The following is a 13,911-nucleotide window of genomic DNA, read 5'->3' as shown; positions in this document are numbered from 1 at the left end:
AGGACAAAACCCCAGAAAAGGAACTAAGTGAAACAGAAATGAGCAATCTACCCGACAGAGAGTTCAAACTAAGAGTGTTAAGGATGCTCACTGATCTGGGGAGAAGAATAGATGAACTCAGTGAGAATGTCAACAAAGAAATGGAAGATATAAAAAGAACCAATCAGAAATGAAGAATACAATACTGGAAATGAAAAATTCATTAGAGGGACTCAAAAGCAGAGTAGAGGATACAGAAGAACGGATCTGTGAGCTGGAAGAAAGACTAGAAGAAATTACCCAAGGTGAACAGGTAAAAGAGAAAAGAATTAAAAAGAGTGAGGACAGTCTAAGGGACCTCTGGGACAACATCAAGCGCACTAACATCCGTGTTATAGGTGTCCCGGAAGGAGAAGAGCGAGACAAGGGGGCAGAGAATCTATTTCAAGAAATAATAGATGAAAACTTCCCTAACCTAAGGAAGGAAACAGACATCCAGGTACAGGAGGCACAGAGAGCCCCAAACAAGATAAACCCAAAGAGGCCCACACCAAGACACATCATAATCAAAATGTCCAGAATTAAAGATAAAGAGAGAATCCTAAAAGCCGCAAGAGAATGTCAAGTTACATACAAAGGAAACCCCATAAGGCTATCAGCTGACTTCTCAGCAGAAACCTTACAGGCTAGAAGAGAATGGCACGATACATTTAACGTGCTAAAAGGAAAAAACTTACAGCCAAGAATACTCTACCCAGCAAGGTTATCGTTTAAAATGGAAGGAGAGATCAAAATTTTCCCAGATAAGCAAAAATTAAAGGAGTTTGTCACCAAGAAACCAGTGTTACAAGAAATGTTAAAGGGACTGATTTAAGGGGAAAAGAGAAGACCACAAATAGGAAAAATTATCTATTTCCACAATTAGAACGTAATGGATACAAATGCACAAAAAAGAGGTTAGATATGATATCAAAAACATAAAAGGAGGGAGGAGGGGAGTTAAAGAGTACAGCTTTCAGACAGAGGTCAAACTAAAGTGACCATCAATTCTGTATAGAAGAAGTAAGAAACACAGAAGGACTACTAAAACACTGAGGAAAAAAAGAAAAAAGTTAAAAAATGGCAGTAAGTACATACTTATCAATAGCTACTTTAAATGTCAATGGACTAAATGCTCCAATTAAAAGGCATAGGGTGGCTGAATGGATTAAAAAACAAGACCCATATATATGCTGCATACAAGAGACACACTTCAGACCTAAAGACACTCACAAACTGAAAGTGAAGGGATGGAAAAAGATACTCCACGCAAATGGCAATGAAAAGAAAGCTGGGGTAGCAGTACTCATATCAGACAAAATAGACTTTCAAACAAAAACTGTAAAAAGAGACAAAGAAGGGCATTATATAATGATCAAGGGAACAATCCAACAAGAGGATATAACACTTGTAAATATCTACGCACCCAATGTAGGTGCACCTAAATATATAAAGCAATTATTAACAGACATAAAAACAGAAATAGATAGTAACACAATAATAGTAGGGGACTTTAACACTCCACTTACACCAACGGATAGATCATCCAAACAGAAGATCAATAAGGAAACATTGGCCTTAAACGACACACTAGAACAGATGGACCTAGTAGATATATACAGAGCATTCCATCCAAAAACCGAAGAATACACATTCTTTTCAAATGCACATGGAACATTCTCCAGGATTGACCACATATTAGGCCACAAAACAAGTCTCCATAAATTTAAGAAGATTGAAATAATACCAAGCATCTTTTCTGACCACAACGGTATGAAACTAGAAATCAACTATAGGAAGAAAATCAGAAAAGCCACAAATACATGGAGATTAAACAAAATGCTACTGAACAACGACTGGGTTAACGAAGAAATCAAAAAATACCTGGAGACAAATGAAAATGAAAATACGACATGCCAGAATTTATGGGATACAGGAAAATCGGTTCTAAGAGGGAAGTTTATAGCGATACAGGCATATCTCAACAAACAAGAAAAATCTCAAATAAACAATCTAACAATGCACCTAAAGGAACTGGAAAAAGAAGAACAAACAAAGCCCAAAATCAGTAGAAGAAGGGAAATAATAAAAATCAGAGCAGAAATTAATGAAATAGAGACCAAAAAAACAATAGAAAAAATTAATAAAACCAAGAGCTGGTTCTTTGAAAAGATCAACAAAATAGACAAACCTTTAGCTAGACTCACCAAGAAAAAAAGAGAGAAGGCACAAATAAGTAAAATCAGAAATGAAAGAGGAGTGGTTACAACAGACACCTCAGAAATACAAAAGATTATAACAGAATACTATGAAAAGCTATATGCCAACCAATTCGACAATCTGGAAGAAATGGATAAATTCTTAGAATCATACAACCTTCCAAAACTGGATCAAGAAGAAGTAGAGAATTTGAAAAGACCAATCACCAGTAAGGAGATCGAAACAGTAATCAAAAACCTCCCCAAAAATAAAAGTCCAGGACCAGACGGCTTCCCTGGTGAATTCTACCAAACATTCAAAGAAGACTTAATACCTATCCTTCTCAAACTCTTCCAAAAAATTGAGGAGGGGGGGAAGCTCCCTAACTCATTCTACGAAACCGACATTACCCTGATACCAAAACCAGACAAGGACAACACAAAAAAAGAAAATTACAGGCCAATATCACTGATGAACATCGATGCGAAAATCCTCAACAAAATACTAGCAAATCGCATACAACAATATGTTAAAAAGATTATACACCATGATCAAGCGGGATTTATTCCAGGGATGCAGGGATGGTTTAACATTCGCAAATCAATCAACGTAATACACCACATTAATACAATGAAGAACAAAAATCACATGATCATCTCAATAGATGCAGAGAAAGCATTTGACAAGATCCAGCATCCATTTATGATAAAAACTCTGAATAAAATGGGTATAGAAGGAAAGTACCTCAACATAATAAAGACCATATATGACAAACCCACAGCTAATATCATCCTCAATGGTGAAAAACTGAAAGCTATCCCTCTAAGAACAGGAACCAGACAAGGATGCCCACTCTCACCACTCCTATTTAACATAGTACTGGAAGTCCTAGCCAGAGCAATCAGGCAAGAGAAAGAAATAAAAGGGATCCAAATTGGAAAGGACAAAGTGAAACTCTCACTATTTGCAGATAACATGATTTTATATAGAGAAAACCCTAAAGAATCCACCAGAAAATTTATAGAAGTAATAAACGAATATGGTCAAGTTGCAGGATACAAAATCAACATACAAAAATCAGTTGCATTTCTGTACACTAACAACGAAGTAGCAGAAAGAGAAATTAAGAATACCATCCCATTTACAATTGCAACAAAAAGAATAAAATACCTAGGAATAAACTTAACCAAAGAGGTGAAAGATCTGTACACCAAAACTATAAAACATTGCTGAAAGAAATTGAAGAAGACACAAAGAAATGGAAAGATATTCCGTGCTCTTGGATTGGAAGAATTAACATAGTTAAGATGTCCATACTTCCTAAAGCCATCTATAGATTCAATGCAATCCCTATCAAAGTTCCAACAACATTTTTCACAGAAATAGAACAAAGAATCCTAAAATTTATATGGAACAACAAAAGACCCCGAATAGCTAAAGGAATCCTGAGAAAAAAGAACAAAGCTGGAGGTATCACACTCCCTGATTTCAAAATATACTACAAAGCTATAGTAACCAAAACAGCATGGTACTGGCACAAAAACAGACACACAGATCAATGGAATAGAATCAAAAGCCCAGAAATAAACCCACACATCTAGGGACAGCTAATCTTTGACAAAGGAGCCAAGAACATACAATGGAGAAAAGAAAGTCTCTTCAACAAATGGTGTTGGGAAAACTGGATAGCCGTATGCAAAAAAATGAAAGTAGATCCTTACCTTACACTATACACAAAAATTAACTCCAAATGGATTAAAGACTTGAATGTAAGACCTGAAACTGTGAAACTTCTAGAAGAAAACATAGGCAGTACGCTCTTCGACATCGGTCTTAGCAACATCTTTTCAAACACCACATCTGACCGGGCAAGAGAAACAATAGAAAAAATAAACAAATGGGACTACATCAAACTAAAAAGCTTCTGCACAGCAAAGGAAACCATCAACAAAACGAAAAGACAACCTAACAATTGGGAGAAGATATTTGCAAAGCATACTTCTGATAAGGGCTTAATCTCCAAAATATATAAAGACCTCATGCATCTCAACAACAAAAAAACTACCAACCCAATTAAAAAATGGGCAAAAGACCTGAACAGACATTTCTCCAAAGAAGATATACAGATCGCCAACAGACACATGAAAAGATGTTCAAAATCACTAACTATCAGGGAAATGCAAATCAAAACTACAATGAGATATCACCTCACGCCCGTCAGAATGGCTATAATTAACAAGACAGGAAACAACATGTGTTGGAGAGGATGTGGAGAGAAGGGAACTCTCATACACTGCTGGTGGGAGTGCAAACTGGTGCAGCCGCTATGGAAAACAGTATGGAGATTCCTCAAAAAATCAACGATAGAACTACCATATGATCCAGCTATTCCACTGTTGGGTGTTTATCCAAAGAACTTGAAAACACCAATTTGTAAAGGTACATGCACCCCTGTGTTCATTGCAGCCTTATTCACGATAGCCAAGACTTGGAAGCAACCTAAGTGCCCATCAAGGGACGAATGGATAAAGAAGCTGTGGTATATATACACAATGGAATACTACTCAGCCATAAGAAACGACGAAATCCAGCCATTTGTGACAACATGGATGGACATTGAGGGTATTATGCAAAGTGAAATAAGTCAGAGGGAGAAGGTCAAATACCGTATGATTTCCTTCATTAAGTAGTAGATAATAACAACAATAAACAAACATAGGGACAGAGATTGGATTGGTGGTTACCAGAGGGGAAGGGGGGAGGGAGGAGGGTGAAAGGGATAATTCTGTACATGTGTGTGGTGATGGGTTGTAATTAGTATTTTGGTGGTGAACATGATGTAGTCCATGCAGAATAGAAGTACAATGATGTACACCTGAAATTTTTACAATGTTATAAACCAATGTTACTGCAATAAACAAAAAATTAAAAAAAAAAAAAAAAAAAAAGGGCCGGCCCGGTGGCATAGCAGTTAAGTTCGAGCGTACCACTTCAGCGGCACGGGGTTTGCCGGTTCGGATTCTGGGCGCGGACCTACTTACCACTCATCAAGCCATGCTGAGGCAGCATCCCACATAGAAGAGCTACAACTCTACAACTATGATATACAACTATGTACTGGGGCTTTGGGGAGAAAAAAGAAAAAGAGGAAGATTGGCAACAGATGTTAGCACAGGGCCAATCTTCCTCAAAAAACAAAAACATCAAAAAATAGCTTTAAAAATAATGGACAAAAGACCTGAACAGATACCTCACCAAAGAAGATAAATATGTGGCAAATAATTACATGAAAGGATGTTCAACATCATATGTCACTAGGGAATTGCAAATTAAAACAACATGATACCCACTTCCCATCTATTAGAATGGCCAAAATCCAAAACAGTGGCAACACCAAATAGTGACAAGGATGTGGAGCAACAGAAACTCTCATTCATTATTGGTGGGAATGAAAAATGGTACAGCCACTTTGGAAGATAGTTTGGCAGTTTCTTATAAAACTAAACATACTCTTACCATACGACCCAGCAATCATGTTCCTTCGTATCTATCCAAAGGAGTTGAAAAGTTATGTCCACACAAAAACCTGCTCAGGGATGTTTATAGCAGCTTTATTCATAAGTGCCAAAACTTGGAAGCAACCAAGAAACCACAACGTCCTTCAGTAGATGAGTGGATAAACTGTAGTACATTCAGACAATGGATAATTATTAACAATGGATTATTATTAAACACTAGAAAGAAATGAACTATCAAGCCTTGGAAAAACATTGAGAAATCTTAAATGCGTACTACCAATGTAAGAAGCCAGTCTGAAAGGCTAAATACTGTATGATTTCAACTATACAACATTCTGGAAAAGGCAAAACTATGGAGATGTAAAAAGATCTGTGGTTGTCAGGGATGGGGGTAGGGAGAGGAATGAATAGGTGAAACACAGGATTTTTAAGGCAGTGAAACTACTCTGTATGATAGTATATTGGTATACACATGTCCAAAGGCACAGAGTGTACAACACCAATAGTGAACCATAATATAAGCTATGGGTTTTGGGTGATTATGATATGTCAATATAGGTTCATTGACCGTAACAAATGTACCATTCTGGTGGGGATGTTGATAATAGGGTAGCCTACGTATGTGTGGAGTCAGAGGGTATATGGGAAATCTCTATACCTTCCACTCAATTTTGCCGTGAACCTAAAACTGCTCTAAAAAGAAAGTCTTAAAATACAAAAAAAAAGGTAAGGTGATTTAGTTCTCAAAGTACTACAGATTATATGGCTTTGAACATTTAAAATCATAACTTCTAAATTTTGATTAAAAGTGAATGAATTCTGGGCCGGCCCTGTGGCTTAGCGGTTAAGTGCACGCTCTCTGCTGCTGGCTGCCCGGGTTCGGATCCCGGGCGCGCACCGACGCACCGCTTCTCCGGCCATGCTGAGGCCACGTCCCACATACGGCAACTAGAAGGATGTGCAGCTATGACATACAACTATCTACTGGGGCTTTGGGGGAAAAAATAAATAAAATTTAAAAATAAAATAAAAGTGAATGGATTCTTGGTTAGTACCTGCCTGAATGTTCTGGGGAAGCTCAAGATGAATCCACCAATGAGTGTAAATAATAGTGATTTGCTAATGAGACACTTAGCATGAATTTTGATCTTGGGTGAAGAAGTACATGTAGGAATTAACACTTCCATGTTAGCTTATTATTGTGTTAAATTCCAAGTTCAAAATCTTGACTCTCATCTCCACCAAAGAGATCATCCTGAAGCAGGATGTTACATGCATTCATTAAACATATTACAATGTTAGACATTGATTCATTAAACATATATTTATTGAGGACTTTCCATATGCTAGAAAATGAGTCAAAGATGGATGAAACATAATCCTTGCCCAACAGCACTTATACTTTTGAGGTAAAAAGCTAAGGATGTATCCAAAATTGGATGTGATTTTCCTTGCTTCCTTAATGGCCACATCCTCTGTAGCCCAGTTGTATGTTCCTCTCCATTTCATTCAGAAATATTTATGCTGTACCTATTTATATCTGTCATTCCTTTCCTTACACATCCATTTAATCCTTCCACAAATGTATCCTTGCCCCTCAAATCAACAGATATTTATTGAGCAAAGTACTCCTCTAGTTCTGAAGATTATGGAAAAATGAGAAGCCTAATACAAACATCTGTATAACCAAAGAAAATTGTAGAAAGTACAGATGACATAAGAGAGTAATCAAGAGAATTCATAGTGAGAAAAATCAAATCAAGTTTACAAGTATGCGGAAATACTTTTGAGCTTTTGAAAGATGGAGAATATGCCCACAGCAGAAGTGGGGAAATTATGATATAAGAGTAAATGGAACCTCATAGGTGAAACAATAAAGGCAGGAGAATTTTGGACATGTTCTAGGTAAATGTGGGAGGAAAAAACGAAAATAAAGAAGCCTTGGAAAGAAGATTGGAAATGTTAAGTAGGAGATGTATGGTTGAACATGATGAATTCCCCAGGAGTGTTCTTGGTGCAGAATGCAAAAGTAATGGGAAACCAGTAAAGGAACTTGAGGCATAAAGTGATTATTTAGAGCTATGCTTTAAATTTGGTCACATTTAAAGAAGGATGAGTTTGTAACAGAGACAGTTGAGTAGTGCAATATATATATACTCGATTTGACACACAACTGAGAAAATTTACAGAAATATTTCTGCAAATGGAATCATATTTAATTTTCATATTTGTAACTATGCTAAGGTAGTTGATATTTAATCAATTTTATTGAGAATTCTTTTGTCAAGAGAAATTCCCTTAGAGAGCTGTATTCTCTTTTTTATAGCATGAATTTTTATATATAAATTTAAAGCAAATTAAATATACAATGAAGTAAAATCAACTCCACAGATGTTTAACACCTTATAAAACATGCAACATTTTGAGAGATACAAAAATGATGAAGACATAATCCCTGTTGTTCAGTTCATCTTGCTCTGTTTTAGATTTTAAACTCCTAGACAGCTTGTAATTTCTTTGCGGAATTAAAAAAAATGTTTATACAAATATGTAGGTTGATCAAATGTAAGTTCAATGAAATCTATGGACTAACGGTATCAGATAGTATAAAATCTAAAAATTGTTGTGTTTTACCTCTTTGAATGGTTACTCAAATTATACGTAAGGGACTATGGGAAAATTCAAGTCAAGAATAAAGTATCAAGCGAGCAGTGGCTCTCATTCTTTTTCAACAGGAAAGCAAGGAACATGACGATGCTCAGAGGGAGGATAACGCAAACTTCACCTTTCTGTTTGGAAGGTGATTGTACATAAGAATCCCCTAAGCTTGTCCTAAGTGTCCTGTTCTGTGTATTGTCCAACCGTCTTGTGGTTGATCTCAAGACAATAACAGTCACACACAGCACGATGATTTAATAGGAAAAAAATGTTTTATTTATTGACCAAAATCTCGTTCACACCCTTTATCCAATATTTGAGAACTTTGGGTGTTCATATCCAACATGACTAGTTAAGAAAAAGCAGAATTGGTGATTACAAATAGAGTTATAAAGTAGATTGTAAATAAATTCTATACTATTTCTCAGATTTTCTATGTAGAAAATAAAACAGCATTACTTATTCCTGACTAGTGTTTTAAGGATCTTGTGATTTTTCAGAGTAATCGTTTTGGTAAAAAATTGTCACACATTGAGTCAGCAATAATGGCTTATATCAACAGCTGATCCCATCTGACTTTTTTTCCTGTTGGTGACAATGGGAAATGTTTGTTAGGACAACATGGTGTTCATTTTTTTCTCTGTTCTTTTAGGCTTAATTTCTTTCAAACCTTTATTATATAAAATATTTTTTTGCTATAACAGAATAAGTTCATTATAGAGAGATGGAAAATTGGGAGAAGTATGAAAAAACACAACATTTTTACCGCCTAAAAGTTTAACCACTATTTACAATTTGGTTTATTTTTGTGTTGTGTTTTGTGTGTGTATACATTATTTTTCAAAAAATTTAATATACTTATATAGTTTTATGACTTTGCCTTTCTCTATAATATGTCCTGTGTAATTTAAAAATTATTATTAGCTATTAGTATGATACATTGTTACTAGCTATTATTCAAAGGCATGCTATTTAATGACTATACAGAATGCCATCATCAGAAAAAATTTATCCTATTTAAAATTTCCAAAATTCTCAGATTTCCCTCTTATAAAGTTTTTCTTATTGCAAATAACAGTGCTCTATAAATACATATCTTAAGGCTGTCTCTTCTATTTTCTAGGTTAAATTATTATAAGCACAATTGCTGAGTCAAATATTATAAACATAATAAATCTCTTGATAATTTTGTCAAGGGAAATTATAGAAAGTTTTATCAATTTACACCATAGGGGCAGAAAGTGAAAATTATCCCTAACTCTAGCCACCTTAGGACACTATTAGTTTTAGATGCAAAAAAAATGCTTTCACATTATTTTATTTTACATTTTTTGATTACTGAGGCTAAAAACCTTTCATATGTTTATGGGTCATTTACATTTATTCTTTTAATGTCTTTTGCGCAGTTTTCCGTAGGGGCATATGTTTTCATCTTAAAAGATTTGTGTGCTCTCATAAAAGATTGATAGTGCTATTTGTCTGCCATATGAATTGAATTCTTTTCCCATTTATCACTGATTTTTAAAGGAATTTGAGATTATTTTTGACAGGTGAAGTTTCATCTGTAAGTAGTCAAATATATCTTTCTTTTTACATTTTTGATTAATATCTTTCCTTACGTGCTTAAAAAAGCTTTGAGATAAACGTTAAGCTAGATCTAGTATCTTCAATTCCACACATATTTGTAGTATGACTTCTAGGTGCCTAGCAGCAATATAATCAAAACAGAGGTCCTAGGAAAATTAAACATACTGCCTCTGGCCTTAATTCTCACGTATTTATTATTCCTATTGTGTACTCATCACATTATATTAGGCATTAAAAGTTATATTCCCCTCCCCCAAAATGTAAATCTAGCTCAGAGAAGTAAGAGATTGACAGTGCGTCCAGGACTGCTCCAGCCCTGCTTTACAGACACTAATCTCACAGGCTCAGAAGATTCTGCCCAACACTGGCAGTGTATATTCAAACACTCTGCTCTGTGGGGCTTGAAATCAGTCATACAATTGTCAAACATCCTGTATGCCAGGGCTGAACCCTGAACTCCTGGGCTTATTCAGATCCACAGCCTTCACCTAATTCCCACAAAGCTTTTACAGTCTATGTGTCTTGGTTGCATCCTGACTAGCATTTTAGTTCCTCCATGAGGGTGGGAGTGCTGAATTGAATGATAAGCCCCATCGCTAGGCTCCTTAGCTAGGATACAGCAGTGTTGTGTTTTGGGAGGTCCAGCTAATGCAGCACCAGTGTCCTTGGACCCTGGCCACTGACTGGAACTTCCATACTGCTAAGATCACCCAGAACTACCACTGGCTACCTGCCTACCTCCGGGTTTTTACCACTGACCATTGTCAGGCTCAAGTTCCTGAATCAGAGACCTACCTTGAACAACAATCTGTGTCTAAGTCAAGGCCAAGGTTAGGTAACCCCCTTGGACCAGAGTTCTAGCTATCTCCTCTCTCAGGAATGAGCCAAGGGCACAACCCTTGATGAGAAAATTTGAATACAGTGCATTAAATAAATTTCAAGAGAACAAGAGTATCAGAGTAGAGGTTGCTAATGGGTTTTCAGGGACAGCTTTTCCAGAAAAAGTGACATTTAAGCAGAGACCTGAAGGAAGTCAGGAGTTAACTAGGTCAATATGGGGAAAAGCATTGTAGGCAAAAGGAATGGCAAGTGTAGAGGTCTTGAGGTAGAATTCTACCGGGGGCATTTGAGAAACAAGAAGGCCAATATGGTTGGTCCTGAGTGAGTGAGGAGAGTAGTAGATGAGATGATGAGATCATGGGGATGGCAGGCCCAAGCCATGCAGAGCCTTTTAGGCCCTGGTAAGGACTTCCGTTCTCCCTGTGAGTGAGAAGGGAAGCTAGCAGAAGCTTTTTTACAAAGTGGTGATACAATCTGTTTTATGTTTTCAAAGGATCACGTTGACTATCATGATAACAGACTCTGGAGGAGTAAGGGCAAAAGCAGGAGGGACATTCAGAAGGCCACAGCAATCATCTAGGTGAGGGATTACTGTGGGCTGGGCACATTTTCTGTCTTGGTCCATTCAGCCACCATAACAAAAGACCACTGACTGGGAAGCTTATAAAAAACAGAAATTTATTCCTCACAGTTCTGTGCGCTGGAAGTCCAACATCAGCGTGCCAGCATGGTTGGGCCAGGGATCTCTCTCAGGTTGCGGATTTCTTATCTCTTCGCATGGCAGAAGGGCAGGGAGCTCTGTGGGGCCTCTTTGATAAGATCACTAATCCCGTTCGTGAGGCTCCACCCTCATGACCTAATAAGCTCCCAAAGGCCCCACCTGCCCGTACATCACCCTTGGGAGTTAGGGTTTCAACACATGAATCTGGAGGGGACACAAACAGGTGGTGATGCTGGATTGGGATGAAGTGATTGGATTATGATTATATTTTAGTGGTGGAACTAACAGAAGATCCTGATCAATTAGAAAGACTCCATGGACATCTCCCAGATATTTAAAGTGAATATGTGGAAGAACAGAGCTGTCATTAATAAAGATCAGGGAGAGTAGCATGAGCAATTCTGAAAGGGAAAATCAGAAATTGGATCTGGACACGTTAAGTTTAAATAATTTATTGGATGTCTAAATGGAGATTTTGAATAAGGTGTTAGATCTATGAATCTGGAGTTGACAAGAAAAGATCTGGGGCAGAGAAGCAAATTTGGGACTCATCATCATATAAATTGTATTTAAAACCATACAATTGGACGAATCTCCCATAGAGTGAGTATAAATAAAGAGAGTAAGTCCTCAGTAAACCCTCAGGCAGAGGAGCTGTACCCTGTGAGAAAACGTCGGCCTGCAGGGTAAGAGAAGGATGGAGAAGCTAGAGGAAGGGCGCGTTTCAAGAACAATGAGTGAGCAATGTATTAAACGCTTAGGATGATTCAACATATTTGCCTGAGAACTGGCTACTGTATTTAGCAATGTGGAAATCTCTTTGGACCTTGACAAAGCTCATTCTAGTTTAAATTACAAAACTGAAGATTTTTGTATTAGAGGGATAAACTATTTTTGTTTATGTTTACCTGAAGATGTATGTTTTAAGAAATTATCTTTTTCCTATGCTGTTGGTAGAAACAAAGCAACAAACAAAATCTTAACATAAAGAAATCAAACACAGCTGTTATTCCACTAGTGAAAGATATAACCAAAGCAAGGAACATTCAGAGAAAGACAGCTAAAAAAGACAGTTTATCGTATGTTAAAATTAGAATACTTTAGTCTAAAAAGATGAAGACAAAAACGTCTAACGTATTTGAAGATATGCAATAGAAAGAATAGAATTTATTGGGTTTTTCTGAATTCATGGATTATGTAATTTAGCAGGTACCCTCTGATATTTGGAAAATGATGCATTTAGTTATAATGAAAACCCACACACAAACACAATGTGATCATTTAAAAGCATTTAAAAGGTGTAACTATGCATTGATTCAAACATCATCTCACTTTCTCTCACTCGCATAATATCCTTACTTCCCTTTTATCCAATTTAGGACATGGTCTGTCATTGTTGTCAGTTCTGTGCCTCAGTTTCTTAACTCTCTGGGCTCTTCACCCTTTCTTATGCCCACCTGGAAAGTATCAATGTTAGTTGCGTAAAACTTTCTGCATCTATTGCCCTGTCATCTGCCCAGTTGAGCAAACATTGTTGGAGGGAAAGATACAACCATACTGATTTGTTCCCTTTAAATTCATGAATCCTTATACAAAACGAGTCCTTAGTGTAACCTGAACAATTCTGAGAAATTTCTGTTGCGTTTACTCCCCGATACAAGAAGACCCTTCATCTCTTTTTTTTTTGTTCTCAAATGCCAAGTAATTCCTGCTCCATCTCATTTTCAGCTGATGGCAATATTTCTGATTTCACTATTAAAAGTCATTATTAAAAATCAAGAAAAACACAAACTACCACATGCTTTTTCTGAAAAATCTACCAACTTAATTCCATCTATACCCATTTACTCTGTGTTACGTCTTGCCACATGAAGCTGATGTTTGTACTCCTACCTAAGCGAGTCTATCCACATGTGTACTAGATTCCACCTCTCTTATCTTCTAAAATACACCCTTTTTTCAATTACTCCCACTGTATTCTGCATCAACATTTCCCTCTTTAATGATCATTGTCAGCTATACACATAGTTATTTCATCCATCTTAAGACGAGTTGTCTTGAATATCCACTCTTCTCCCTTAACTACCCAACTGAAAGCATAATGTCATTAATGAAATAGTTGTGTAAACTTACTGTCTCAAATAACATTTCTTCCATTCTCTCCCAAACTCACTTCAATCAAATTCTGGAAAGCAGATGTTTACTAAAAAAAAGAACTTGAAGATTTCTGGGGGAATAGAAAGGCTCTCTATCTTGTTTTGTGTTATATGTATGTATATGACTGTCAAAACTCATTGGACTGAATGCTTAAGATCTGCGCTTTTTACTACTATGTGTAAATTATATCCCAAAAAAGAAAAAACATAAACT

This window comes from Ceratotherium simum, chromosome 27, assembly GCF_057802395.1.
Source record: "Ceratotherium simum simum isolate JZ-2026a chromosome 27, ASM5780239v1, whole genome shotgun sequence".
Taxonomy (NCBI): domain Eukaryota; kingdom Metazoa; phylum Chordata; class Mammalia; order Perissodactyla; family Rhinocerotidae; genus Ceratotherium; species Ceratotherium simum.
Note: the sequence above shows the minus strand (reverse complement) of the source record.